General features: G+C 36.7%; 2 long non-coding RNA genes across 2 annotated transcripts in view; one reads left to right on the plus strand and one right to left on the minus strand.

The window, feature by feature from the left end:
- LOC136849727 (uncharacterized) overlaps positions 1-4,954 on the minus strand; it is a 495,400-nt gene extending 490,446 nt beyond the window's left edge. The window contains exon 1 of the long non-coding RNA XR_010856399.1: positions 4,739-4,954. This is a non-coding gene — a long non-coding RNA (uncharacterized lncRNA). The remainder of the gene's footprint in view (positions 1-4,738) is intronic.
- Positions 4,955-5,152: 198 nt separating this feature from the next.
- Positions 5,153-10,000, plus strand: part of LOC136845889 (uncharacterized) — a 245,662-nt gene continuing 240,814 nt past the window's right edge. Inside the window, exon 1 of the long non-coding RNA XR_010855287.1 lies at positions 5,153-5,512. This is a non-coding gene — a long non-coding RNA (uncharacterized lncRNA). The remainder of the gene's footprint in view (positions 5,513-10,000) is intronic.

Here is a 10,000-nt window from a genome sequence, read left to right on the forward strand (position 1 = left end):
CAATTTGCAGCCCTCTAGCCTCAGTAGTTTTTAAGATCTGAGGGCGGACAGGAAAAAGTGCGGACGGACAGACAAAGCCGGCACAATAGTTTTCTTTTCAGAAAACTAAAACATAAAAAAAAATAAATATAATAACGGGAAATAGCGTGACAGAAGTTGCCAAACTCCGAGGTATTGCATCAACCTCATTTCAACAACAAATAAGTAGAAACTTTCAACATGCCTGGAGAGTCCAGTGTAAGCGATAGGGTTAGTGTGAGGCATCAAGATAAACACAGCGGGTGAGTGAATGAGTGAGGGGGGGCTGCGGATTAATGGGCAACTGTTGAAACATCTTAACAAAAACGCTCGTTACAGCTTCTGTGTCACTTCAATCTCATGCAGCAACAGAAAGACAATAAACTTGTAACGTTCTTCAAATGATGTCCGTGCTTCAGCTTTGAAGCATTCTTGTAATAAGTAATTAGGTAAAATATTTACTGTATGAATATATATATAGATTATATATATATATATATATATATATATATATATATATATATGTATATATATACTGTATATAATGTTAGGTATACACATATAAAGAGAGAGAGAGAGAGAGAGAGAGAGAGAGAGAGAGAGAGAGAGAGAGAGAGAGAGAGAGAGAGAGAAATGCATCTGAGTTCTTGGTTTGTTTGACATAAAAACACATGGGGCTAAGTCAGTGACACAAGAGTATTTTCCTTGGGTGTAAGAGATTTTTAGGCAATTATCCAACTTCGAGCTTGGATTAACTCACTTCCCTTATCTCCCTCCGTTTGTTTTACGAATATGACTTTGGATTGTACTGTAAGAAAATCTTGATAGGGGTTTTATCTAACTGTTTCCTGAATGATTTAACCTGACTCTAATCCACGAATACACACACTTCACGTAGTAGCGGTTTTGTTTCGGGCAGCCTTGCCCAAATCGATCTGTATAGCCTAAGTTACAAGACTACAGTGTAAACAAATTAACCCCAACTTCCTCAGAGTGGCTGACGTAATTCTGTGGTAATATGGAAAGGATAGAAAGAACTGTTGACGTAATCCTGTACCTATTTCCTGGCTGTTCTATTCTATGTTGTGTTCTCTTGTTTGGTGGGGCATACCCACTGAGTAAATGTCAGAATAAAGGACCTGACAGGTGCTGCGAGATTCTAATAAAAGAATCGGCAACTGATATATCTATGGAAACGAGAGAGAGAGAGAGAGAGAGAGAGAGAGAGAGAGAGAGAGAGAGAGAGAGAGAGAGAGAGAGAGAGAGGATCAAGAAATGAAGCAATAACTCGCTGATCAAAGGAACAGCTTTAGACTCAATGCTGTCTACGAGGGTGACTCATATAGAAGCATCCAAATCTATCACATTGATCCGCACATATGCGTATGTATGTATGTATGTAGGCTATGTATGTATGTATGTATATAATATATACATATATTTAAGCAATTAGGCAAATTACAGTTGTTCCTAATTATAAATACTTAATGAAGAAGTGAGGGGGAGGATGGAACAACGGGGCATGAGGGAAGGTGGCGAAGTGCATCAAGTCACTGAAGGTATGATATTCATTTACTAATAAGATAAATGTGGCATTAAAAAGACTGAATACATGGTTAATGGTGAGGGCAGCAGTTAGCTTAATGTTATTTATAGACGTTCTTGTTGCCGTACGTGTTTGCCACGAATCTTCATATATAGGCTATATATATATATATATATATATATATATATATATATATATATATATATATGTATGTGTGTGTGTGTGTGTGTGTGTGTGTGTGTGTATATACATACATATATATATATATATATATATATATATATATATATATATATATATATATATATATACATAAAACTTTTCATAAATAACATTAAACTAACTCCCCTCATCATTAACAATATATTCAATCTTTTAATGCCACATTTATCTGATCAGTAAATGAAAATCATACCTTCAATAACCTGACACACTTCGCAACACCGCCCCCTCTTCCCTCATACCCCGCTGTCCTACCCTTATCCCCTCACTCCTTCATTAAGCCTCTGTAATTAAGAATAACTGTAATTGGCCTACTTACCTTTATCGGAAAAGAGCTGTGTACACAGCTCGGTCTAATTTCGACACATTTGCAAATTCAACCTAATTTACTTTGTTTTACTTGAGCCAGAAAAGGCAATCAGCTGTTTTAGACTCCGGAACGACAAGCTGGTGACTTACATTTCTGCTTAATTTAATGATCTACATCGACTCTAGGTCACCTGCTAATTATTTCTTGGAGGAAAAAAAAAACTTTTTTTTTATATGCATTATACATTTTTCTGAAATGATTATCATCATTATGGTCACTATTATATAACAGAACAATATAATGCTAATAACATACTGTAGTTCTGCTAATACTTCTCTGTTATCAACACCACTGATATTTACACAACAGTCAGCAGAATCATTGCTAAAAATACATATAGCCTAATGCGGGAGAAACAGAAAATAAATAATTATAGTTAAATGAAAATAGTTTCCTTCTCTCACTTCAGTCAAGGTGGAGATGAAAATCACTTAGAAAAAAAAGCCGCTTCATTGAAAACAGGCCTACATCGATTTTGGTTGATTCTTTGTTGAAGACGACAATATTAGTTTATGTTGTGTAGTTGACAAATTTTGAAATGATTGATGATGATGATGATATTATTATTATTATTATTATTATTATTATTATTATTATTATTATTATTATTATTAGTTTCCTACATCGAATAATAAAGATAATGAATTATCATCTTTATTAACCGCACAGCGCTTAAAACACGTAAAAAAATAAACACAAGAAATATAAATATTAAAAATGAAAGAGTGGCCTCGTCTCACCCAATTCCGGACGGAAAGGAAAATTAAATTGTAAGAAAAAATAGACACGTGGTGGAAACGTCAAACCATAAGAGACGAGAGTTGGACTTATTTTTTTCAATTTATGCATAAATTTAGATCCACTGACACATATCTTCCGCCACTGAGTTTGTGCGCGTGTTTGCCAAGATTTAAGCCACAAGTCTGTTATCTACGAGAGAGAGAGAGAGAGAGAGAGAGAGAGAGAGAGAGAGAGAGAGAGAGAGAGAGAGAGAGCTTGGTCTATTCTCTAGGAAGATACCTAAGGATTAGTCGACAGAAAAGCTAGTCACTCTGAAATTTAAAAAACGAGTGATGTTAAAAATTTAATAAATCCTCTGGCTGGTTGTCCCGACATCAGTGCAGTAACATAAGTCAATGATTTATATTATTACGGCCTCTCATAAACTTCCAAGCATCAATATCACTATAAGGAGACGTTCCAATTTTACCTCAGTTCCAGCGTCTGACAGAGGAGGGAATGAGAAAAGACTGGTAGCGGGTATAACGGGCCTATGAATCGTTTTACCTCATGATGTTGCTAATGCCACAGTGCTGACGCTTTGCAGTGCGTAGCATGAACCATTATTATTATTATTATTATTATTATTATTATTATTATTATTATATTATTATTATTAACAGCGAAACTACAAACATCGTTGGAAAAGGAGGCTGCTAGGCTATAAGCCAAAGGCCCCCACACGGAAAGCAGCCCAGTCCGGAAAAGCAGAATAAAATACTTCGGAAAAGGAGGAAAATACAATCAAATAAAATACTGTAAGGCTCTAACGCTTCAATAAGATCATTGTATAATTAATTTGTTCACAGATGGCCAAAATTACTAAAAAAAAATAAAGGGTGAGAATAATAAATGACAAGAATAAAATTTTGTCGGCCGGTTGTAATTAAAGCTACGAAATTACCTAACGCAGGGTAGGTCTGCTCAATCAAATTAATTTACGAATTTTTAGGGTGTTTCTTACACGCTTCTATGGAGGGGTGGGGGGATTGCTCTAGACCTACCTGCTTCAATAAGATCATTGTATAATTAATTTGTTCACAGATGAAAGGCAAAATAAAAAAAAAAAAAAAAACAATGGTACTGAATCTCACAAGATGCAATAGCAAGCCTGTTACTAGCAATACAATTTCTCGGCACACTCAACAAGCTACTAGCCTATATCCCAAGCTGTTTTGGCTAGGTCCTTGGTCTATTGCTATCGATAAGCTTCGGATTTTCTCCCTATTTCTATTATATAACCCAGATTTCAATGGGTAGGTCTATTCTTCCTTAGAAAAGTTTTATCTTCAAAGGTTGTTTTATTTGATAGAGCTGGATATCAATTTGCCTTTCTCGTCGGCGTCCTGGTAACTATCCGCATATAATTACACAGTTAGCCTACTCGATAAACATGGCTCTCAACCTGTCAAGACAAGAGCAATTACCAAAATCATGTCACGAAATGACTCATGCTCCCTCCTATCGCTGTATTCCAGGTATTGTAATTTCATAATGAAAATGGGAAAATGATGGCACTGTCCCTATTCCTACACGGAGCTGTCATTAGCCTACTATTCTTTACTGACAAGCTTCATGAGCTGGTACTAGGCCTAGGCTACAATATAGCAAAGCACCATCATACTTCTTTGTGTTGAGGCAACAGTGTCACACCATGCAGCATCAGTTACCGCTTGTTCTATCTACTGTAACACTGTGGTACTGTCTTTCTAAGTTGGCTGGTAGTCACTACACAGCAAATATAGGCATGAACGGAAAAGGGGTTATCAGTCGTTGGTTTAAACAAGCATGGCTCAACAAACCTTGGGGCAAACCCGTTGCAAAGTGTTCCTCATATCTCTTTCCATCAAGTCTCGAAAGCTTAACTACCAGGTTTTTCCAAAACATTACAAAATTATCAATAACAACAGTAGCCGTAAAAGATTGTAATACAAAATGCGAACAGAGAGCACAAAACTTTAAAGTTAGATCACCATGAGAAAGACATCACTGACGTCTGGCAAGATTGTAAACAGATCAAAGGGAGTCAAATGAGAGACTTTAATATTACAAGAGAAATACATTGACTGAAAAGAGAATATCTTGTATAAGGATTTGTCTATAATTTTTAAAAATTTTAGGTCCAACTATATTATGTACCATTAACTGAACTCAACAATAATTTGAAATCAAAAGCTATTCAGAAGCTAAACCAATCCCATATTTCGTGTATCATCATCGGGCTGAGATTTAGGCCGATAAACGACACTGCTTTACCAAATTCTTTGAGACGATTCAAATCGTATCATTACCGTGAGTCAGTTTTGTTTCTGCGTGAATCTGTTCAAGTCTTTATTTATTTCGTAATATCGCGTGGTTTCGTAACAATTCGTGTCTTTTGATGTAGTGGACGTGTCTAAGTTTACAGCATCGTCCTTGTGTTCCAGCGTTCTTCGCACTGACTTAGGCATATTTACATCCCTATAGGCTATTCATAAACGTACTTTTATTAACATAAAGTAGCTGTTGGGCTTACTATACATGAAAGTGATTGATTCACCTTGGCTTCTAATTACAGCTGGTTCTTTGGATCATAGGTAAGTAAATGCATACTTTGAATTTTATAGTCTGGTCTTCAGTGAGACACTGTCAGTGCCAGTGTTTTGTATATATATGTTTTTCAAACTGTTTATATCAGGTTAAACTCAGATGGTTTCCCCCATTATTCCATCCGTTGTGGTTTAACAAACCTGTGTAACCCATTAGCTAATAGTCTGAAGGGTATGTTGATTTTGTACCTTAGGTGCAGCCTAGGCCTATGCTTAATAAAACAAGATTTTTTTGTTATACCTAAGCTCCAGGTTTACCCTTTGCTGGTGTATATTCAGTGTTAATATCAGAGTAATTATGTTCTTGCTAACTGTTTTAAGACAATGTTTACACATTGTCATCGTTTCAAATTTGATTTATGTGGATGCTTAGAATTTTATTCTTATTTTTGGCAATTTAGGTAGGCCTACCTGGTCACTGTGGCTGTTTTAAAAGTGTAATATAATTTTGTGTCCTTTAAATTTTTCATATTGACTAAATTGTGTGTATAAGTAATATTCTTCATTAGGTTAGAGTAGGATTATGCATCCAATTTCAGGGTTGAAAATGTGCTTTCCCTACAGTTTAATGTGCTTTGAACATTATTGACATTCATTACAGTAGCAAATGAGTAGTTTTAGAGATACAGGACCACTTTTCTATCCTAAAATTATGGGGTACATCAGTGGGAAATCTGGAATTTTTCAAAATGAGGCAAGTGGTTAGAATAGGGTGTGGTCCAAAGGGCCAAACCAAAGTATTCAGCCTAACTTCACCTGGGACATGGGTCTTAACCTGGCTGGGGGGCTTGACCCCCTGGACCCGCCACCGTACCTAGGACATGGTTAAATGATAAGGTTGTGAGCTAATATAGCCAAACCTAACCTAGGTACAAGGTCATTACTTAGCCCAGGGGAGCTCCCCCCTTCCCCCACAAACCTCAACCTAACCTAACCTAGGGCACTGAATTTAAAAGGTTGCAACCTAACCTGACCTAGGTTGCAGGTCCTTATCTGCCATTAAGGTTTTGTCTCCCCTCCCCCCTCTTTCCCACCAATAAAATCTAGATCGCCAAACATTTTTAATGAAAATTAATGTTATTTTTGTTGAAATGTGATCCAAAGCTATTTGAAATTCCCTATTTCTCTTTTTAAATCGCTTACTTACGAAGTAGCCTATGCTAAATACCATTTTCAAAACCTTCAAACCTTCAAATCGTGCATAGGATGTGATAAGAGATGAAGTTGCAAAGTGGAAGTTAATATATTAAAGAGGATAAAGCTTTTAAATATTCACATGAATATTTTTGTCTTGAATATTAATCTTAGGAATTCATTATCAGTTTTGGTACATGCAGGTTGTATTTATGTGATTGTATGTGTATATGTATATACTATGAATGATAATGTATTTTAAGGTTTGGTGTTTGTGACAGAAATATTTATGTGCATATTTCAAGTTAATATCTTGTATGTGTTGATTATTACCATTTTGAAAACTTGAAAGCTGTAGCTCTCAACATTCCCTATGCAGTATTTGGAAGTGCACAGTTTTAAAAATGGCTATTGGCTTGGGCTACTTTGAAAATAAGTGATTTTAAATGAAAAATATGGAATGTAAAATAGGTTTTGGTAATTTTCCAACAAAATTGAGATTACTTTTTGTTATGAATGCATAAATACTCAAAGACATATATAAACTGTAGCTTAGAGTAAAATAAACAAATGAACGTTTGGCATTTCAACTGCATTTCCTGTGTTTGCAGTCTTTGTAATCTTGTAAGCCTTTACACCCACTGATTTTAGAGATATTGGAATGGCTGCTCTTAATGAAAAGAAGAGGTAGAAAAATAAATTTTTGTTGGATGCCTTCCGATGTTGGGGTTTTGGGGGATGAGCAAGCTGATCAACTTGCCAAGTCAGTGGTCACCTCCCCAGAACCCAAAAGAGGCCAACTACCATACCGGGATGTATATCCTCTTGCTGGTCAAAAAATGAAAAACCTTTGGCAGTCCTTTTGGGAAGGAATTGAAACAAATCAAAAGATGCCCAGTATTATATCATCAGTATCTTCTTGGTCATATCCCGATATGCCAAGGAGACAAGAAACAATGTTGTGCAGGTTAAGGATTGGACATACAAGACTCGTTCATGGGTTTTTGATGTCAGGTGAAAATCCTCCATTTTGCGATGACTGTATTGTGCCTTTGACTGCGAGACATTTGCGGGTTGAATGGCCCAGTCTTGGGATCTAAGGCTTAGGTTCCTCTCTTGGGAATGTGACATAGAAGGGCATTTTATCCTTGCTACAATTCTCAGTGAGGATTGTAATATAGAACAGTTAGGCTCTCTCTCTTTGCTAGGGAAGCAGGCTTCCTCAAGAAATTTTGAGTGTATACATATGCAGTATGTGTGTAGTTTAGATAGTATATGTGAATAGATATGTTTATATATACATATTTAGTTTTCAGATATTCGTCTTATGGAACTCCTTTTAAATATATTTATTTATTTTTTAGTTTACTATTTTAATTTATTCCATTATCAACAACACAGATGTTGTGATGCCAGTATAGTAGCCATATTCAATCAGTCAATCAAATATACAGTTTTTACCAATATTTTTGGTACAAACCACTCATTTTTATGTTATCCTCAGTGCTTTTTGTAACAAATATTAGGATTTTTATTTAGAAACCTTTGCATTCTTGTGGGGGGAAAACCTAAAACAAGTGAATTGCATGAATGGGAACTGTCAAAAATGCATAACTCACAAGTTGAGTTGTTAGAAATTGTATATGGTTCAGGTGTGTAACCAGTACCAGTTCAACAAAAAAAAAAATATTAAGAATGAATATGTAGTGAGAGCATTGACACTATTCTACCAGCCTAACCTGTCTTAAGCCCCATACACACTATGCATCATGATGCGCGCAGTGTTGAACGGATGTGTCGAGAAACCACTTTTTCAACACAAAGCCGCATCACCAGCGTGTTGTTGGGGCGGACAGATTTCAAAAGCCTGCGCAGTGATGCATCAGCAGTCGGAGGGGTAGGACGTCCCGCTCAGCTCCAGTGCCGATGGCTCGATCACAACCACCGGCCAAACCCCTTGAATGGACAAGGACCAACACTCTACACTGTTGTATTTTCCAGCTTTCAGTTGAGTGTTTGGTGGCGGTTACAAGTATTTTATGCATTACAATACACAGTAGATGCTTGAATAATAAGTGTGGCTAAAGGCATTTTGAAGAACCTTGACAAGGAAGGGCAAAAGGAATATTTGTCCCTCCCTTAATCCATTAATCGCACTGTATATCCCTTTCAACTTTCTCTTCTCGAACATGTAACGCTTTACTGTCAAATCTGGCCGGAGAACAAGTGAGCAGTGTTGCAGTACAGTTTGGCCGCTAGTAATTTTATTCAACACCACTACTGCATCACGTGGCTAATACATGATGCATACTGTGTACAGGGCTTTAGGGTACTGTAAATCATAGATTGAAATACAGGGATGTACCTTAACATAACCAAGGGTGGTGGGTTCTACTTGGACACAGGGTTTGGACTCCCTACCCTAACCTGACCTAAAGTGCAGGACTGCATGACAACCCAACCTAATGCAACTTTAGGTGTTGGGTCTTACCTAGAGTAACTTAACCCTAACTTCAGGTGTTGGGTCTTACCTAGAGTAACTTAACCCTAACTTCAGGTGGTGGAGTAACCCAACCATAACTTAAGGTGCTGGGTCCTACCGTGATTGAGCCTAACCGTATACAAAATGTCATAAATTATAGTGAAATACACCGATGCTCCTAACCAAACTAAACTCAGTCCAGTAAGGCAGATCCTAACTACCAGTGGGGCTTTCCCTGGACTTTTCTAAAACATTGCATATACTTAGCATATTGCTTACCTTAAGTTTAGTGGCAAAAGGCTATGGTTCACTAGTAGGGGAGTGCTCACTATGCAATATTTGGGAGCTGGCGCACTTTGGTGGTATCTAAGAGAAATTACGCTAATTTAGTTGTTTGTCCCTTATTTTCTTTTAACCAAAAATTTCCTCATATTGGGGTATGGATGAAACAATATGCACAACATTTTCCTTTGTTAGGAACCTTCACAAAACAACACAAAGGCTCTGATTCACTGGTGGTCCAAAAATTAGGCAGTTTTCAGGAGGTCAGGCATAGCTGAGCCCAAAGGATTGCTCAACTTAAACATTGTATTACTAACGGTTAACTATGAGCATTTATGAATTTTTTAAACTGATAATAAAAGTAATGACCCCATTTTGTACGATATGAAAATATAAACTCCCTGAAGACAACATTAAGAAAAGAACTCGTTCATGAGTTGTTTGTGCCAGTGTGATATGTCATGAGGGTTTTCCTTGTTTAGTAAATACATTGCTTGTTTATTATTAACTCATGCTTCACAGATCGTAGGACAAAAAGCCAAAATACCTTTGTTTGACCATATGTGCATTGGTGCAAG

The sequence above is a fragment of the Macrobrachium rosenbergii genome, chromosome 2 (assembly GCF_040412425.1).
Source record: "Macrobrachium rosenbergii isolate ZJJX-2024 chromosome 2, ASM4041242v1, whole genome shotgun sequence".
In the NCBI taxonomy this organism is placed as follows: domain Eukaryota; kingdom Metazoa; phylum Arthropoda; class Malacostraca; order Decapoda; family Palaemonidae; genus Macrobrachium; species Macrobrachium rosenbergii.